General features: G+C 37.7%; 1 pseudogene; it reads left to right on the top strand.

Moving 5' to 3' along the window:
• The first annotated feature begins 7,794 nt into the window (after nucleotides 1-7,794).
• On the top strand, nucleotides 7,795-8,211 carry LOC149155925 (4-coumarate--CoA ligase 2 pseudogene; annotated as a pseudogene).
• The last annotated feature ends 2,580 nt before the right edge of the window (nucleotides 8,212-10,791 follow it).

Below are 10,791 nucleotides of genomic sequence, written 5' to 3'. Positions count from 1 at the left end.
TTAAATTATATTTCAAAATAAGTATGCACATCATAATTATTCTGAGGATACTAAAATAGCGAACACGTTTCACTTGCCTAAGTTTGTTATATCCACGTGGCAGGCTTAATTTGTAATATCCACGTGGCATGCTTATATAAAAGAGAATGTGCATAATAAAACCATGTAAAGCATCTCCACATCAATGAGTTTAACTTTTAGCCTTCTTATGAATATATATATCTATTTTTTCCACTTCGATGGCAATGTTTTAAAAGATGTTGCTGACAAAAACTTACAGCTTTCTTAAATCATTTTATTTGAATTTATGTATAGCTCTTTCTTACCAGACTTTAAATTCCCACGAGTTACCAAAGGAGCGACACGAAGTTACACCGTTGGTAAAATACTACAACCAAAAGTTAGATATCCGGACACCGTTGGCAACGATTACAACAAAAGGTTAGATATAGGTGGAAATACCGACTTTGAGGTTGTGGCAATTCAAAAAGCCAAAAAAACAAAAACCAGCCAAGACGGAACCCGAGAGCTGCAGAGCAGAGAGAAGTTTGCAAAGCTAAAAGGACGAAGACGGATTGCATAAATGAGAGAAACACAACAATAAGTTTGCATATGAAAGCAGAAAGTTGTAAACTCAGAGAAAGTGAGAGCTACATTTAATACAATTTTCTATAAGAAGAATTTGAGAATTTCAACCATGAATATTTTTTAATCTCAATTATTGATTCTATGAATGTTTGTCCTTACTCATTTATATATAAACATAAATTTACGTTTGCGAAGATTATGCAGTGGCAATCGAACACACAGGTCATAGTGTGATAAACATTTAGTTTGCTGTCTAGACAAGGTGGAAAATAGAAATACACACGGAAAGTTATATATATATATATATGGAATTTGACAAAGAATGAAATTGAAAAGTGGAGCAGAGATTGCTCTTCTCAATATTCTTAAAGACTAAATAGGTTACATTGTAAACATCAATAATAAATAACCGAACTAAAACTCGACACCTATGGAGTAGAACTCAAGTAAGACTAAACTTCTTATGACACCTAGCAGACAGGAAATCAGTTAAGATGACACCTAACCAACAACTAACTAATAGTGAGATTAATATCTCAACATCCCCTCCTAATCTCAATTGTTACATGTAGTGACAATTACAATGCCAAGTTGTTTTCTTTGAAATTCAAATACATTCTTGTCCAATGGGTTTGTGAAAATGTCTACTAGTTGATCTTTTGAACCACAGAAATAAAGTACTATGTCCCCATCATTGACAAGCTCCCAGATGAAATGAAAACGAGTGTCAATGTGCTTGCTCTTTTTGTGGAATACATGATTTTTTGATAAGGAAATAGTTGAACTGTTATCACAGTAGATTGGAATATTTGAAATATCTTTCAATAATCTTCTTAACCACACAGCTTGACAAGCTGCTGAATTTGCTGCCACATACTTTGTCTCTGCAGAAGATATTGAAACGATTGTTTTTTGGATGCCTATTAAATCAGATTGTTTCCAAGATGAAAAACATACCCTGAGGTGCTTTTGCGATCCTCTAAACTCCCTGCATAATCATTGTTTGTATAACTTAAAAGTGAACAATTTTTAGAATGTGTATAAAACAAACCATACTCTATTTTCTCAGCAATATACCTTAACATCCTTTTTGCAACCTTCCAATGAGAAATCTTAGGTGACTGCATAAACCTAGAGACAAAACTTGTTGCAAACATAATATGAGGTCTAGTTGAAGTGAGATATAACAAGCTACCAACTAGACTTTTATATAGTGTGGAATCCACTGGTGGTGCTACATCTTCTTTTCTCAATTTTGTGCCTTGAAAATTGGTGTATCTGCAGGTTTGCAATTGGTAGTTCTGAACTTTTTGATGATATCACTGGCATATTTTTGCTGACCGACAAAAATTCCATTAGCAGATTGGTGAATTTCAATGCCTAAGAAGTATTTCATGACTCCTAGATCTGTCATATCAAACTCTTTTTGCATTGTTGTTTTGAAATCTTCTAACATCATATTTCATGTATAAAGAAGATCATCTACATAAAGGTATACAATCAAAATTTTACCTTCATGCATTTTGGTATACAAAGTTGGCTCATGATTGCTTCTGAAAAAACCACTTTTGATGAGATAGGTGTCAATGCGACTGTACCAAGCTCTTGGAGCTTGTTTCAAACCATACAAGGCTTTCTTCAATCTGTATACCTTATGTTCCTGTCCTGGAACTTCAAAAACAGGAGGCTAATCTACATAAAATTCTTCCTGCAATATACCATTTAGGAACGAAGATTTTACATCAAGTTGATAGACTTTCCATTTGTGTTGGGTTGTTGTGGACAAAATGGTTATGATAGTGTCTAACCTTGCTACTGGAGCAAAGGTTTCACAATAGTCGACACCAAGCTATTGTGAGAATCCTTTGGAAACTAGCCTTGCCTTATGTTTCTCAATCTCTCCTTTTTCATTCAACTTGGTCTTATATACCCATTTTACATCAATTCTGATTTTGTCTCCTGGGAGATCAACTAATTTCCAAGTCTGATTCTTCTCTATGGCATCAATTTCTTGGTTCATTGCATCTACCCAATGCTTTTCTTTCACTTCTTCTTCAAAATGAGTTGGTTGATATGAAAGAAATTCAAACATATTATGTTGGTCAAACTCATGATGTTGCTCATATATTTATCTGACACTTCTTGTTTTCTGATTGTCCTCTGAAGATGTTGAATCACTAGTGGGTTCACTGCTTGAAGATGTACCATTTTTAGAATGGTATGACTCTTCTTCAACCTACAATCTTGGTGGATGTCGCAGATAAAAAGACTGGCTTGAAGCTTCATAAACTTCATCAGACCAAGATTTATTTTCAAAAAAAATTACATCTCTTCTTAAAACAAACTTCTTTGTAATTGGATTATAAAGTCTGTAGGACTTTGATTGCTCACTATAGCCTAAGAAAATACATCTTTCACTCATATGATCAAGTTTCTTTCTTAGCTTCTTGGGAACATGTGAAAAAACTACTGATCCAAAAATTCTAAAGTGAGATACATTTACCTTTCTACCATCTCATGCTTCTTGAGGAACTATATCTTAGAGAGTGGTTGTTGGAGATCTGTTGAGAACTTACACTGCCATTGAAACTGCTTTAGCCCAATAATTGTTTGACAACTTCTTCTCATGAAGCATACATCTGGCCATGTTCATGATTGACTGATTTTTCCTTTCTGCTACTCCATTTTGTTATGGAGTATATCTTGTTGTGTTCTACATTATGATTCCTTGTTGTTGACAAAATGCTTTGAAGTGATTGGAGTTGTACTCTCCTCCTCTATCGGATCTGAGTACTTTCAAAGGCTTTCCACTCTACTTTTCTGCTTCTGCTTTGAATTCTTTGAACCTTGAGAATGTATTTGATTTGTTTTTCAGAAAATACACCCATGTCTTCCTGCTATAATCATCAATGAATGTTAGAAAATAAAGACTACCACCAATTGACTGTGTTTGCATAGGACCACATGTATTTGTATGGACAAGCTCTAAAGCCTCTTTTGCTCTAGAGGAAGATGTGGGAAAGTTGTCTCTTTTATACTTGGACAAAACACACATTTCATAATTACAGTCTTTCTCATTCATAGTAGGGAGACGAATGACCATTGGCTGCTTTTGAAGCTAACTTAAACTTTTGAATGGTATGTGGCCATATCTGGAATGCCATAGCTAAGACTCATTTATTCTTGACACATTGTGTACAAAGGACTGTGAAAGATTTCGACTTCTAAGAGTCAAATGAAACATCCTATTCTTAGTTTTTTTAACCTTAGCTATCAATGTTCTATTGGGAGGTTTGTTATAGATATAATGTGTGTTCCCTTGAAATATTACATCATAACCATGTTCCATCAGTTGTCCTACACTAATCAAGTTATGCTTCATATTTGGAACATAATAAACATCACGAATGTATTTTTTCTGATTTTGTTTAGTAAGAATAGGAACAATACCTTTTCCTTCAACTTTAATGCAATAATGATCTCGAAGAGTAATTTCTGATGTTATGGAAGCATCTAGATAAGAAAGCAGATTTTTGTTACCTGTCATATGATTGCTGCAGCCAATGTCCAGCAACCAAAGATACTTGTTGTGAGTGTCTTAAGAAAAATTGCATGAAAGAAGCATTGCTTCAGAGGATTCTCCTTCATTGTTGGAAAGATGGACATTGCCTATGTGCTGATCTCACTGTTTCTTTTTGCATTCATTTTCATAATGCCAAAATTTCTAGCAGTAATAACGCTAGAAATTATATTTTCTTCAAGGTCTGCTTCTTTGAGTTTGATTTTGTGGAGGTCTCCACTGCTCTACTACATGATGATTTTCTGATCTGCCTTTGCTTCGGCCTCTGCCTCGCTTGTTTTTTCCTCTATATCCTCTACCTCTGCCTCTTCCAAAAGAGAGTTGTGCTCTGAAATCTTGTTCCATGGAATCTTCTATCAAGTTGAGTCTTGTTTCATGTGCTAGAAGTGATCTAATAAACTGTGCTACTGAGAAAGTTGTAAGATCTTTGGATTCCAGAATCGCTGTTACAATCATGTCATATTTCTGGGGTAGAATTCGAAGGACATTCTGAACAATTTTCTCATCTGAAATAGTTTCACCGATGAGCTTGATCTGATTTACTATTCCCACAACACTAGTCATGAACCGATCCACATTTTCTGTGTTAGTCATTTTTAGGGTTTCAAACTATCATCTGAATGTCTGTAATTTTACTGTCTTAAATGTATCATTACCTTGATATGCACCTTTCAAGATTTCTCAAGCTTCATGTGTTGTGCATGTGCCTGTTATCTTATCGAAAATAGAGTCATCTACTGAGTTTTGAATCCAACATTTGGATCTGTGTTCTTTCTTTTTGAGTTCATTCGTTGCGTTCCTATGATTATTAGTCATGGTCGCCCATGCTTCTTGAGTCGGGTCTACATATGCAGCCTGAAGTGTATCCCAACACTCTTGGGCTTGCAAGAATGTCATCATTCTCAAAAACCAAAACTCAAAAATTTTCCCAAATAGATTCTGTGGCAAAGAACGGGAAGAAGCCATTTCTTTGAATGCAAAATATCCGCCTTTTCCTTTAAAAAATCCCTTTCTTTCCAAGTTTTTATAAAAAAACTTAAAAAAATTCTTACATTTACTTTCAAAGTTTAAAAAAAATACTTTTTAAACAAATATCGAAGTTTAAAAAAAAATACAAACCGACTACACCTCTTTCTTTCCAAGTTTTTATTTAAAAAAAACTTAAAAAAAAATAACAAACCCTTTGAATATAAGTTTTATTCAAAAAAATACCTTTCAACTCAGGCATACCTCATAATCTCATAAGGTATATCATAAGGTTTTAATTTATTTTTTAAAATGCAAATGAATACGCCCACGAATGAAACGAAATTACCTCGTTGACCTGGTTAATCAAAAAAACCTTTATCTGGTTTGACTTTGGCGAACACAGCAGAAAAAATGGGTAGGCAGCGTACTAAAGCTTCTCTTGACGGTGAAGCCTGGGCGTCTAGCTAATACAAGGGATCCGCATAGAAATAACTTATATTTAAGTAGCTCTTTCCAATTAGCCATAGTATTGGCACTCAGATAGCGTCCTCTGCAATTCCCAACCCTTGTGGACCTCGTTGATGAAAACATATGCAGCCTTGTTAACATCTTGATGCGAAGTGCCCTTTACTTCCTTCTCATCGCAACCCTTTGCTTCTTTCTTATCGCATGTTATTGCCGCCAAAGCCGAGGAACGGGAGCCAGAAACGGTTGGAAGTGGCCCATGTTCCACTGGATTCACCTTGGACATGGATTGCTTCTTCCGTCCATTCTGCTCTTCTGATTTGCCTCCGCACTTGACTAACCACTTTCTGCACATCTTGCGACACTCTAAAATCTCTAATACAATTTATAGATGATGACAAACAATTTACCGAAGAAAACCCAAGAAAACCCAGAAAGACAGCAGAGAGATAACGGAAGACGATGCCCGTCACAAGTTAAAAACAAAGAGAAAAATAAGGGAAAGAGGGAAAATGGACGATTCACTTCAATGACTTGGATGCTTGTGGGTCACAATTTATCAAACTAAAAATTGTAAGATTCCCAAGTAAAACTTTTACAAAAACCATTAATCACACTTTAACTTGAAAAATAGAATAATAATATAGACACCAATCAATAAGGCAATAATCATTTCCCTAATTGATATGGTAGATCCACATTAATTCTACAACATATATAATCGAAGGAAAGATAAAATAATACCAATCCATGAACCCAACAATTCTACAACATACATAAATTTAATTGGCCAAACCAATTATAATCCAGGCATAATTCCTGCACCATATGACTTCATACGTAATTGGTCCAGAGCATGGGGGAATTATTTCAAATCGCCCTCGGCCAAGCAACGAGTCGAATAGACGATTTTTCACCCAAGCAATGATTCGCTCAAGTAACCAATCGATCCCTACCTCAGATGGCCCACAGCTGTTCAGATTTCACACTTCTCTGCATCACTAGGACAGTGCTACATGTTGGTGTACATGCACTTAGACTAGCTCTGTTGGTGTACACGCACTTAGAATAGCTCCAGTTAACTTATTGCTTGCATGTGGCACATGTACACATTAACATAAAATAAATCACACTTAGCTTTAGTTAGCTTTAGTTATTGCATGTACAACTAAGCTTAACTTAGTTGCTTTTATGTATTTATTCTAAAACTAATAGTGTAGAATCAAATTTCATTCTTTTCTCAATTCTTGCTCGCTTCCTTCCTTCTCTTGCAAGCTTGTTATTGTTTTGCAGATCTATATCTATCTGTGTATCTCAAAAATCTTACATGGTATCACAGCACAGGGATTTGTAATCTGTGCACAATCAATTTTATTTGCAGGTTCAGAAGATTGAAGCAACAACAAAGAATGGAGTCTAAATTGGAGTTTCCACAATCGGCAATTCTCACTCCATATAATTATTTCGAATGGAAGCCAAAGATTCAACTTCATCTCAGAAGTAGAGGCTTATTTCGAATAACCATGGAAACCGAAGTTGAACTAACATCGGCAATGGAGAAAACAAGATATTTCAATCGCAAGGATGAGGCCTTCGACATGGTATGTTTATCTATTTCTCTGGAACTGCTATTTCATGTTGAATCATGTTCAACTCCAAATGAAGTATGGAAAATTTTGGAAGAATTGTTTGGAAAACAAGATGAAATGCTTATAATAATAGATGATTCCATCGTAACCTATAGAAATCATCATGAAAGCTTTAGCTTAGAACCGGCGGTGTACGACCACCACGAACCTCTGGATTCGATTTCGAACTTGCGAGAGATTGAAAGGCAAACAACCTTACAACCCAAAGCTGAAGATGAGGGTATTAAAGATCAGGCGGAGCAGGAAATAGAGTTGGAAAACGAGGCTAGTGTCAAAGGCGCAGGAGCGAGGGCAGCAGATTCTTAAGAAATAGCAAGAGAACGCGCGAGGGAACGGGCTAAAGAACGAACTCAAGAACAATCAGATGGAGTTGCCAAGGCTCAAACTTATCTTGGTCCTCGAAGCCAGCTGTTTTCTTTAAATCTGGCATCTACAAGCCCTACTGTGCCTAATTGCCACCTGAAAAATGGGCCGACGTCAGAAAACATGGGAACGGGCTCCAACGCGGCTGTGTTGATTATGTAGAGATTCGAAATCCATGCGATGCTGGAGCTGATACAGAAATTCAAGGTCACTGTGGCTCCGATCATGCCTCCGATTGTTCTGCCCATCGCCAAGAATCCAGTAGTCGAAAAATATGATATGTCGTCCATCAGAATGGTCTTGTCAGGCGCTGCGCCTCTCGGGAAGGATCTGGAAGACGCCCTTAGGGCTAGGATTCCCAACGCAACTTTGGCCCAGGGCTATGGTATGACAGAGGCTGGACCAGTTCTAGCCGTGTCTCTGGGTTTCGCAAAAGTGCCCTTCATCATAAAGTCTGGCTCCTGCGGTACCGTGGTTAGAAATGAGGAGATGAAGATAATCGAACCCGAGACCGGAGTCTCCCTGCCACATAACCACCGGGGAGAGATCTGTATCCGTGGCCCCGTTGGTGTCCAGCAACCATCTGGTACCATATAGAATCGGTCCTTATAATAGATACTTCATACCGTCCAGCAACCATCTCAGCAAGCGGCACGGTTAGTGATGGGCATGTAGCCCTCCAAAACCAACGCTCCTTCACGTGGTGCCTCTCAGGTTTCCAAACGGGGGATTGGTTCCCTGAAGTTGGTGACTGCATCTCCACAGTGTCTCACGACATCCCTGCAACTGGATCACGTTGTCAATGGCTCCTCGACCCTTGCGTGGACGACTGGTGCACCCTACGACCCCCAATATTCGGCACACGATGCTACAGTGGATTCACACTCCATTCTTCCTCTTCAACCTCTGATCCACGATTTGTATTGCTCGAGATTTGCACCCTGGTGCCTCACCTTGCAATGGTATTATCGATATCTGTAGCCTTCGATAACATACCCCTCGGCACCTTGAAATCAGTCTTTCACTCCCCTCTTTCGATCTCAGCCCCGGAAGATGTGATGAGCAATACCACGATACCCCTGTCAACCCCTTCAGTGAGTATGGATCCTCACCTGTGATCAATTGTACAAGGATTTTAGCAATTATGATGAAATAGCCCCGCCTCTACAGAGAAAGTCATCAAATGGAACAAATGAGCCATTGACTGGAAATGAGAAAATACTTAGCCACTGGGTGATTTCGAGAACTACTGAAATTGAATTCGCTAAGTAGGGTGAGGCTTAACCCCAATTGAAGCTAGTTTGAAGGATCACACCTGAAACCCTTCTTCCTTGAAAACTCGCCAACTTGAAATGCAAATAGAAATTATCCAAAACTGTTTCTTGCTCTTGATCCTCCTTCTTTTAAAGTTGGGCGGCTAAGAAGAATCTATGGTAAATTACCTTGGGTGGATAATTACATGGGCTAAAATCATCAACTGTTATATAAATCTATATATCTATATCTATCTATATATATATAGATATATAATTTGGATTAAATTGGTCCAACTTGGATCAATTATTTGGGGATATTACACTTCCCCCTACTTGAAATTATTTTCCCTCAAGCAATTTTAATGTTGGATGTTGCAGTATGTGCTCTCCTTCCCAGGTAGCGTCTTCGGCAGGCAAATATTTCCATCATATCAAGTACTCACTGATGGTCCTACTCCAAAGCTTCTTTTCTCGAACCTCCAACACCTCCTCTGGAATTGGGTGAAGATGTCCCTCCTCATCTAATGGGGGTAAATCAAGTGATGATTTGGTGTTCTTCCCTATTGCCTTCTTTAAACAAGAAACATGAAATATGTTATGGATTTTGCTCTCTGTTGGAAGCTCCAATTTATATGCCACTTCTCCTATTCTTTGGATAACTCAATAGGGGCTGTAGAACCATGGCTTTAACTTTTCTTCTCCCTTCTACTTCAAGATATATTATATGTACGACTGTGGCCGGAGGAAAACTACATCTCGCACTTCAAAACTTCTTTCTAACCTTTCTCAATTTGCATATAACTTATGTCAATTCTGAGCTATCTGTAGGTTATCTTTGAGTGCCTGGAGAATATCCTCACATCCATGGATCCAATCCTTTGCTAATGGTGCAATTCTATCTCCAAATGTTGTGTTCGCGAAAGAAAATGCCTCATATCCATACAAGGCTTGAAAAAGTGACATCCCTATGGACATCTGATAAGTGGTGTTATATAAATATTCTCCTAAATACAACCACTTGGTCCATCCTCTTTGTTTCCCTGTGACATAGTTTTGTAAGGAACTTTCCATCCATTTATTTACTGCTTATGTATGTTCATTGGTGTGTGGGTCGTAACTTGTACTAGGAGTAAGTTTTGCACCTATTAGCATGAATAACTCTTGCCAAAATGCTCCCATGAACCTGCTCTCACAGTCACTGAGAATGATTTTGGGAAACCATGTAGATGGAATACTCCTTGGAAGAATATTTTTTCTATCTGAGATGCAAAGCTGCTAGAGGAAATCTTGAAGAAGTGGGCATATTTGGTCAAAAAATCTACCACCATGAAGATACAATCTTCGCCTTTGGATGAGGGTAGCCTTGTAACGAAATCCATGGAGAGACTCTCCCATTTTTGTTTCGGAATGGGCAGTGGTTGTAAAAGACCTATCGGTTTTGTATGTTCAACCTTATTACTTTGAGTAGTACCACATGCCTAGATATATTTGATAATGTCCCTCTTGTGTCCCTTCCATGTGAACATCTACCTAATGGTCCTGTATGTCTTCTGGAATCTCGGATGTCCTGCTAGAGGGGAGTCATGGGAGGTTTGTATGATCTTCATCTTCAGTTACGACTCTGGTACCATATAGATTCAGTCCTTATAATAGATAATGCATTGACAACTTTATATCAGTTTTCTGATGACTGTCCATCAAGAATCTCACAGGCTTACCAGTTCTTTGAATATGCCACCAAAAGATGGCACTTCTAGTCTTCCACAATGTCCATCATAAGGCCATTTTCCCAACTCAACTTCCTCCATAGCCTGTCTATTATTTATAATGAAAGTCCCAACAATCATGGGAAGCTTGAATAAATGACCTTCCTTTGCTAGTACAAAATGAATTTGATCCACATTTAGACTTTCCCTAATGA

Source organism: Pinus tabuliformis, chromosome 9, assembly GCF_031772625.1.
Source record: "Pinus tabuliformis cultivar Carrire ecotype Pingquan chromosome 9, CPIR1, whole genome shotgun sequence".
NCBI classification, from domain to species: domain Eukaryota; kingdom Viridiplantae; phylum Streptophyta; class Pinopsida; order Pinales; family Pinaceae; genus Pinus; species Pinus tabuliformis.
The sequence above is the reverse complement of the archived record's forward strand: the minus strand, read 5'-3'. Positions and strand labels throughout refer to the sequence as shown.